The sequence below is a fragment of the Notamacropus eugenii genome, chromosome 3 (assembly GCF_028372415.1).
Source record: "Notamacropus eugenii isolate mMacEug1 chromosome 3, mMacEug1.pri_v2, whole genome shotgun sequence".
Taxonomy (NCBI): Eukaryota; Metazoa; Chordata; class Mammalia; order Diprotodontia; family Macropodidae; genus Notamacropus; species Notamacropus eugenii.
In genome coordinates, this window is record NC_092874.1 from 153,603,666 (window position 1) to 153,613,644 (window position 9,979).

The following is a 9,979-nucleotide window of genomic DNA, read 5'->3' on the forward strand; positions in this document are numbered from 1 at the left end:
TCCCAAGTCTCTTGCTCCCTTATCCTATCACCAGTCTTGCCCTTCCATGCAGTCCACAATTTGTGCCACTTATCTTTCTCTCACTATATTAATAGATCTTGTCCTTATCTGCTGTATATTTCGTATATGTTATGCCATTTGGTTTATATGCTTCTTGCCCCATTAAAATGTAGGCTCCTTGAGGAAAAAAATTCATCTTTCTTAAGTGTACGACTAACCATCTCCCACACATATACACATATACACTGTTCAGTAAACTCCAGCAGCTCCCTATAACCTCCAGGATACAACATATTTTACGTATAATCCTGATTTTGGCAATCAAAGCATTTCATAAACCTGGCTCCTTCCTAAATTTCCAGTGTTCTTACACCTTACTCACGGTCTACCCCAAAGTACTTTGTGATTCAGTGACACCAGCTCTTGGCTATCTTTCACCCAAGGCACTCCATCTCCCAACTCAGTGCATCTTCCCTGGCTCCTCCATGCCCAGAATCCTCTCCCTCCTCTTCTCCATCTCCTGGCTTTCTGTTTTTCTTCAAGTCCCAAACAGAATTCTACCTTCTACAAAAAAGTTTTTCCTATCCCTCTTAATGCTATTGCCTTCCCTCTGTGGATTATTTCTAAATTACCCTATGATATATCTTCTTGCACATAGTTGTTTGCATGTTCCCTCTCCCACTTGTCTGTGAGCTCCTTGAAAACAAGGACTGCTTTTTGCTTTGCTTAATATGCAGGGCCCGGTATACAGTAGGTGCTTATTAAATGCTTGTTACTTGATTATAAAGAATAGACTACTGCTTAACAGCATCAAATGCTTGAGAGAAATCAAGAAAGAAGAAAAGTAGGAAAAAAGTTATTAGATTTGGCAATTAGGAAGTCATTGATGACACTTAAAAGCAGCTTCCTTTTCTTCATTAATAATAAAGAAAGATGTAGAGTGTCTCAGTTCATGCGGTCTCATTAGCAATAGGTGGAATGGCACATTCTATATCCCAGAGTCTCTTCTTAGCCCTCAGTCACAGTTCCCGGTTTGGCACATTGCCATAGATCTACAGTTGAGAACTTTAGGCATTGGAAAATATTGTCTAAATAAGAACACTTAAGAGGCTTTAGACAAAACAGAAAAGACATTAAAAAACCTGAAGCCTATGGGGTTTCAACTTAATTAATTCCAAGGTAAGTGCTTTTTTTCAGTTAAAAGGTGCCAGTCAATCACATAGAATCAAATTATTGTTCAATTAGTGAAATAGAGCAAGGTTACAGATAAGAAAATAATCATTTTTTCAAATGGTTTATCATGTGTTCCTATAAAGATACATGTGTATATATACATGCCTATATACATATTATATAAATAAATTATATATTATATTTTTAAATATATATGTATGTGTGGTTTTATACAGTATAAATACATGCAGGTGTATATACATATACATGCACATACATACATGTGTATATATACATACATACGTATGTATGTATGTGTGTGTGTATACACACAGCCATTAGGTGGCACAGTGAATGGAGTGATGGCCTTGGAGTTGGGAAGATCTGAATTCAAATCCAGTCTCAGACACTTACTACTGTATGACCCTGGGCAAGTCACTTAATCCTGTTCACCTCATCTTCCTCATCAGTAAAATAAGCTGGAGACAGAAATACATGTATACATATATGTGTATATTTAATATATATATATAGCTCATCTTTTAGATATATCTTCTCTAACTTCTAAACCGTTGCTATATGATCTTAAATTTAAATTTCAAGTCTCCCAAGCAAAATATTGTCATAAAAAGCCCCATCTAGTCCACTCTGCTCTGCAAATGCTTTTCCTATGCATATTTGACTGCTTTCTTGCCTTTCATGGATTGCAGGGTCTGCTTAAGCTATAATTAAATTTATGAAACTAAGACTTTTTTCTTTTTCATCATCAGGATCAAATGAGATAATATTTGTAAAATGCTTAGCCTAGTACCTGGCACACAGCAGGTATTAAATAATAATAGTACGAACATGCTATTATTTATATAGCACTTACTATATGCCAGACACTGTGTTAAGCACTTACAATTATTTGATCCTCACAACAACCTTGGAAGGTAGGTGCTATGAATATCAGCATTTTACAGTTGAGGGAACTGAGGCAAACAGAGGTGAAATGACTTGCTGAGAGTCACAGAGCTAGTAGTATCTGGCGCCATAAATGAATTTAGAAATTCCCTAACCCCAGTGTTCTATCTACTGTGCTGCCTAACTTATTCTCATTCCCCTTCCCCTATCCCCTTTTTTCATGTTTTAGATTTGTCAGGCTAGAATTACATGAAGGCACTGAGGGTTCAGATGAGGGCAGGACAGAAAACTCAAACCCTGATCTAAAGTGATCAGATTTTCCTTATGTGGCAGTTCATTACTCTAAGAGGCTAGTAGTATATTTCTATGAAATCATCCTAAAGGAAGAATAAAATAGCTTCCTATTTTTTTGCATTTTGAATTATTTTTATCTTCTGGTTACAACTAGGTTTGTGTTTCTTCTTAAGAAAAATAATTATAATTATAATTATGAGTTGATTGTGCTCTAATTAAATCTGTTTAACTGAAGATTGCATCTCTGTTTAGGAAAAAAAACCAGTGGCTAAGATAAAAAACCAGATTTCAATAAGTGGGAGCAGGAATTGAGAGTGGGAGGTGATGTAGTGGTGGTAGTAAAAACCACTCTACTGGAAAGTGTGTCAGGAAGGAGAGAAGGAAATACCAGGACCTGCTGTATTTACTATGAAAATGAGTTTGATTTGGAAGGACAAAATGTGGGCTTAAAGATCCTTTCCCAACAAGCTATCCTCTTGTACGTATGTTAATATCACATGTGATGACTTAATACCTACAACAGGTGATGATAGGAGCATTCCTGAGGTCTCCTTACCCCCTGACCTTTCCAGTTCTGGACTCAATTAAATCAGTTCTGTCATAGCTATTGGAAAAGGTGTGCCGATATATTCCCCTATAGCTCCATTCTTCATTCTTGTCACTTTCCAAACCCACATGTCCCTGCCCTAAATGTGCTATGAACTTTACATATGCTATGTGCAAAATATACTCCTTGAAAGCAAAGACCCTCTATGCTTTGGATTTATTAGCTATTCCGATCCTCAGACATTGGATGATAATAATAATGATAACCAATATTTACGTTATACTTTAAAATATTTAAAGCAATTAGTATTATTATCCCTATTTTACTGATAAAGAAACTGAAACTTGCAGAGCTTGAGTGATTTGTCTAGGTTTCACAGCTAAAAAGTGCCTGAGGCAAAATTCAAACTTGCATCTTCCAGACTCCAGTTTTCTCTGCACTACTACATATAATTGCCTCATGGATGGCGCTTGAGGGCCAACTAGGGCCTTTCTTCTAACCCCTGTCTCAGTCCTACTTCCAAGACTTGACTTGCTAAGAAGGAGAAGGCTCCTGATCAGGCTCCCAGTCTCCCCTTGACTTTCCTCCTCCTCTTAAATTACCACAATAGTACCTTCTATGAGATTAGCCCTCATGGGACAACTTTAAACCATCTAGTCATCCTCTACCCATTCACTGATACTCTGCCTGTACTCTCTCTTCAATGGTTAACATACCCCTATTTTACTCCCCATGCCCGGTGTTTCTGAACCCCCTACTGCCAAAAAGATCCAAATACCTAGATGTCCATTCCCTTATTCTGATTCACCTCAACTATACTCCCAAATGTCCTGGTCTGGATTTGTCTTGCTCTTTCCTTGTGCCTTCTGGAATGCCTGTTCCGTAAATGACAAACTCATGTTTTCTTTTATTGAAATTAATTAATGGTTAGTGAGAATAAAAATGTGATTTTTAAATCCAAGTTCTTTGATTCCCTGAAATCTATCTACTGCTTAGTACAGTGGCTGGCACATAGTAGTTGCTTAATAAATGTTTACTGACTGAGTGAAAAGCTCAAGTAACTTTCATTTCCCTTTTCCTTTCTTACTTCTGCCATCCACCCTGAGACCTGCTTCTCACCCAAAGACCCCACTTCCCTGATCACTTTCTCCATCACTGGCTCTCCTTTTTCTCATACTCCCAACTCACTGGTGGTGCAAGAGGAGTTAGAATACTCCTTGCCCTCATGTGCCATTTCAAGCACTCTTCATCTACTGGTATCACTCTGCAGCAATCTCTCCTTCTTTGAGATTCCTTACTTGCTGGTTGGCTACTTCTTTACAGTCTCCTCAGCTTGACCATCATCTTTGTCATGCTTCTTAACTGTAAGTGACCCTCAAGGCTCTATCTTGGACCCCTTTATCTTTTCTCTCTTGTTGATTTCACCATCTCCCAAGGGTTCCACTATCATCTCTGTGCCAATGTCCAGCCCTAGTCTCTCCCCTAACATCCATTCTCACATCACGAGCTACTTACTGGTCATCTCTGGATGTCTTGTAGACATTTCAAACTTAACATGTCCAAAACAGAACTCATTATCTTTTCCCCCATGTCCTACCCCCTTTCTCATTTCACTGTCACTCTAGAGGACTTCACTATTCTCTTTGTGTGACCCATTAGAAAGTTAGTGTCCTCTTCATTCCTCACTCTCACCCTGCATATTTCATCATGACATCTCTATGTTCCTTTCTTCCCACACACACACAGCTACCACCCTAGTTCAGTCCCTCATCACATGTTCTGTGGACTCTTACAATAGCCTTCTACTTTGTTCCTCTGCCTCAAGTCTCCTCCCACTCCAATCCACACAGCTGACAAAGTGATTTTATTAAAGTGTAGTTCTAACCACACCCCCTTCTCCAAATTCCTATTACTTCCATGATTAAATATAAACTACTTTAGTGGGTATTTAGAGCTCTCCACAACCAGGGCCATGTTTATCTTTCCAGTCTTCACACACTTTACTTCCCTCTTCTCACTCTGCAATATTGACCTAGGTCTAACTATAGTCACCTACTTGCTGATTCTAGTACGACAGTCCATCTCCTATCTGTGGACCTTTGATGTGCCTCTCCCCTTAGACTAGAACATTCTACTTCATCACATTCATCTCTTGTTGTCCTTGTGTCCTTTCAGGACTCAGTTCAAATGCCACCTTTTATAGGCACAGTGAACAGAGCTCTGGGCCTGAACTCAAGTTCAAACCTTGCCTCAGACATTTACTCTCTATGTGATATTGGGCCGGTTAGTTCACCTTTCTGATCCTCAGTTTCCTCATCTATAAAGTGGGGGTGATGATAGCACCTACTTCACAAGGTAGTTGGCATTCCTAATTCCCCCAGCTACTTGAGCTTTTCACTTTAGAAATGCTTTACCTCGAGTCCATGAATAATAAGTCAGTAAATACTTATTAAGTGCCTACTATGTGCTAGTCACCGTACTAAGCAGTAGATAGTTTTCAGGGAGTCAAAGAACTTGGACTTAAAAATTATACTTTTATTCTCAATAACCCTTAACTACAATTTAGCATTTGTTGTAATTTTTTAAAAAGCTGTTCGGAGAAAAATACTGACTTCACCAAACTTCCAAAAGAGTCCTTGACACAGAAAAGGTCAAGAACCCCTGCTCTAAGGTTACTTTCCTTCTACTCTGTATATATAATAATGTACCTATTATTTAAGGACAGTTAGATGGTGCAGTGGATAGAATGCCAGATCTGGAGACAAGAAGACTCATCTCTCTTAGGTCAAATCTGGCCTCAGACACTTACTAGATGTGGGAATCTGGGCAAGTCATTTTATCCTGTTTGCCTCAGCTTCCTCATATGCAAAATGAGCTGGAGAAGAAAATGGCAAGGCACTCCACCATCTTTGCCAAGAAAATCCCAAATCAGATCATGAAGAGTTGGACACGACTGAAAAAATTAACTGAACAAAAATAATACAACAAAAACCTGCTTATTTACACATTGTTTGCTCTATCAGAAAATAAGCTGTTTGAGGGCAGGGATAATTTTTGTATTTTCGTCTCTCTTTGTACCTCCAGCATTTAACATAATGCCCAGCATGTTTCGTAAATACTTCTTGGTTGATTGACTGAGTGTGTTTCTACTCCATTTCTCAGGCCATGCTCAAAGTTATCAAACTTGTGCTCTACTTGCATATACTTCAAAGACCAAAGATCATCTCCATACTACTTTAAGGCACCATAGGAGGACAATAGTGAACTGAATTAAGAGCCAGGGTAATTGGAATGCTTTTCATTTATACAGAGCTTTAGATTTTTCAAAGAACTTTGGGATACATCATCTCATCTGATCTTCACAATAACCTAGTAAAGTAGGCAAGGAATTCAATATTATTCCAGTCTAACACATAAGGAAACAAAGACTCAGAAAAGTTAAATGATTTGCCGAAAGCCACATAGCTAAGTGGCAGAACTAGATAGTCATTCTTTTTGTATATACCAGTGGAAGGGTTTAAAGTTACCTTCTTTTTCTAGAATTCTGTGATTCAGAACATCTAACTCCTACTTCTAACTGCTACATTATGCTGTCTGTTGCTCTGTTCAAGTAGGACATTAGAGGGAAAAAATAGATAATAATCCGATATCACAAATGACCAAGTGGTAGAGAATTTGTGATACAGCTGATGTGTGAGAAACTCAAAGAAGGGAAAGCAACAGATTGAAACAATCTTTTCCTCATGCTTTTTAAAAAAAATTCATTCATGTTTCAACAAATACGTATTAATCATCAGCCAAATGAACTGAATTTGCCCAGCACACACAAAGGGCTTTTTAAAAAATAGATTAACATATCAAATAAAGAATTTCTGTCATTTCCATTTCAGTATTGTTACTGATGTTCAGTCGTGTCTGATTCTTCTTGACCCTGGTGGCCCATACTGCCTGTGGGATTTTCTTGGCAAAGATACTGGAGTGGTTTGCCCTATAAGGCGAACAGATGCTAAGTGACTTGCCCAGGATCACTCAACTAGTAAGTATCTAAGACAATATTTGAACTCAGATCACCAGTGCTCTATTTACTGAGCCACCTAGGTGCCTCCTATTTCAGTAATAGCCTTAACATGAATTAAGATCAAATTGGGAGGTGAAAACATGTGAGGCATTTAAAATCTTAAAGATCTCTTAAGGGGAAAAAAGATGCTCACTATTCTAGTTCATCCCTCTTCTTGTCCTTTCATCACATTTGCTCTTATTCTGTCCTCACTGGAAATGAAGTTTGTATGAAAAGGTACCATAAAAATGCATCTCAAGAAAGCAAGCAATCCACTCTAAGTAATGGCTATTATTATTTACTTCTGAAGGAGTAACTGAATAGGGATTAAAGCTATTCTTACATAAATTCTTGAATTATGTCATTATAAATGTTATTAAGTACATGGGATCTACTATTCATGTGCTTAGATAAAGATAGGCCTTAATTGATTTCATTTCTGTCTGCTTGCTGCAGTAATGTATTTAATGGAGTAAATGGGTACAATGGGTTGCAAATAGGACCTCTAATGACCTGAGATAGGCACATTCTGATCTACTTGGTGTTCATCAGACACCACTCATTTCCACATAGTTTCCTAGATATTTTTCTGATCAATTATTAAACCTATGAGTTCTTTTTAAAACAGAAATGCAACCTGTCAGATTCTGATTATGAGGAACTTTTTCAGGCATGTTTGGTTTTCCAGAAGCTTCATAAAGCTTTGTAATGTGGGGTTTTTTTCTCTTTAAAACATCAAATCCTATTTGCCAACAGTTACTTCTAATACCAAAGTATGTATATTTGATTTGAAACACTGAACAACCAGAGCATGAGAGGACTCTAAATTGGAGAACATTATTCCTAGTCCACTGAATGCACTTGAAGAACATTGTAATGCCTAAGTAAAATTAATTCTCTCCAAAAAGCTAAAAACATTCTACTAGGGTTAAGGCAAGTCTAAAATTTTCAAACTGCTACCTACATAGCTATCTTTTCTCCTTTTTATATATATATATTTTATATAAAATATAAAATATATATTTTCTGAAAGCTGTTTAACAAAACTAACATTTCATCCTAATTTGTGTCATCAGGCAATTAAAGACTAAAGAAGACACTTATATTACAAAATTATATTTTTCATGCATATTTACATATTGCCTTTATGAAATTCTTTAAAATAAAACATACCACTTAGTTGTATAAAAAGGGAATATGTAACAGATTTTTAATGTCCAGATTGCCATGTGTTGTGTTCATGAAAGATTTTTTTTTCCAGACTTCTGATCACAGTGGAAGCTACAAGAAAGAGTGTCTAAAGCAATTCATTAAAATCTTGGCAGTCTGGCTAACAGCTCATAGCTTCTTTTGAAAGCTGTACTTATTGAAGCTGAGCTCTCTTCCAGCAAATCGGTCAACAGAGAATTTATTGTCATTGCCTCTTGAGGGACAATTCCTTGAGGAACTGTGTCAGCCAGTCTGAGGCCTTGAATAAACAAAAAAAAGTGTAAATAAATTACCCTTCACAAAAGCATTAGGTTGGTGGGCTATTCTGGATGCCTCCAGGAAAAGAAAATTCTGTAAAATAAAATATTTTGGACGGTGATGCAAAGCTCTCCTTTCAAGGGTTGATGGAATTTTTCAGACTAGTTCCAATGGGGGAGGGGGTAAGTAGAAGAGGAGAGAAAGGATAAGAGCCTTTCTTTTAGCTGTTGAATCACAAGAATCTCTTTTCTCTGGCAGAATTTTACAGCTTGAAAATATACTATAAGTGATCTGAAAACGAAAACTTTCCCTTTTTAGCTCATACATCGTATTTTTTGCCTTTCTCACTCAATGAACTCCATTAAAGGGTTTCCTAGCCTCCCTTCTCCACTTTGATTGAACAATTATGACTAACTGAGCAATATTGCTCAATTACCAGGGAGGAGAGCCATGACAGTGTTCCATGATGTTCTTTTCCCTTCCTCTCTCCTTCTCCCAGGGACCCTGTGTCTTTGGTCCCTTTGTTCTCTGAGTGAATTCGTTTCTGCAAGCATTGCCCAGAGGTCTATGAATATGCACTGATGTGTGCGCTGCTCGAGGACTGACTTCATTCGGGGGTTTTCTTTTTTGTCATGGTAGCGATGGAGTGTTTTGCTTGTTTTGTTTTGTTCATTCATTTTATTCTGGTAGAATGGAGTTAGTCCACTAGCATGGGAGAACAAAAATTCTAACATAGGCACAAGAGACATGCTTCAACCTGCCCCGTATCCAAATCCATGCCTTGAAGAACCACTTTGTAATAGACGTCTACAGTGTCAGCAATTACTAATTGTAAAACCCTTCTAGGTGTAGAAGTGTATATAGCTCGTGTTGATTCTAGAAATTTCAGGGTTCTTAATGGACTGCCTCCTAATCAAGCAATGAACATCAACCTCACCCACAGGCTCTTTCTCCAAGTGAGGTTACATGGTTCTGTCCTTCCTGTTAGAGTGAGAGTTAGTCAAATTCCTCACTCTTATTTCCTCTATATTTCTTCTTTATACAAATTACATAGGTGTTGTAGTGAGAATACTTGTGACTAGGGCTTGATCTTTAGGGTCCCAGCTGTTTGTGACACCCCCACCTTTCTAGCTCCCTCTGGCACCAGGATGGTCATTGTCTTGGTAAAATAAGATAAGCAATCTTCCCCACAACTATTGATTATCTCCCAATAACTTTTGTAGGGGCAAAACAAAAGTCTTAGATTTTTTAATTTAAAGAAACTATCTTCCTCCCTACCAATTCAGTTAAATGGTTTTTTTTTTGAGTCAAACTTCCCTTTATCTGCCAAAAGACAGACAGACAGACAGATAGATACATAGATAGATGTGTATATACATGTATATATGTATATGTATATACATATTATATACATGATAGGGAGCTACTACCAGTGGAGGTAGGCACATTCTCTATGATAAAACATAAAATACTCTTAGATTCAATTAAATTGGAAAAAAATGTCCATAGGAAATATCCATTTATCATGTAGTTCC

At 37.5% G+C, this 9,979-nt stretch overlaps 1 long non-coding RNA gene across 1 annotated transcript; it reads left to right on the top strand.

Annotated features, from left to right (window-relative positions):
• The first annotated feature begins 6,787 nt into the window (after positions 1-6,787).
• LOC140533452 (uncharacterized) lies at positions 6,788-8,577 on the top strand. Its single transcript, XR_011976924.1, has 2 exons — positions 6,788-6,956; positions 8,239-8,577. It is a non-coding gene; the product is annotated as an uncharacterized lncRNA (long non-coding RNA).
• The last annotated feature ends 1,402 nt before the right edge of the window (positions 8,578-9,979 follow it).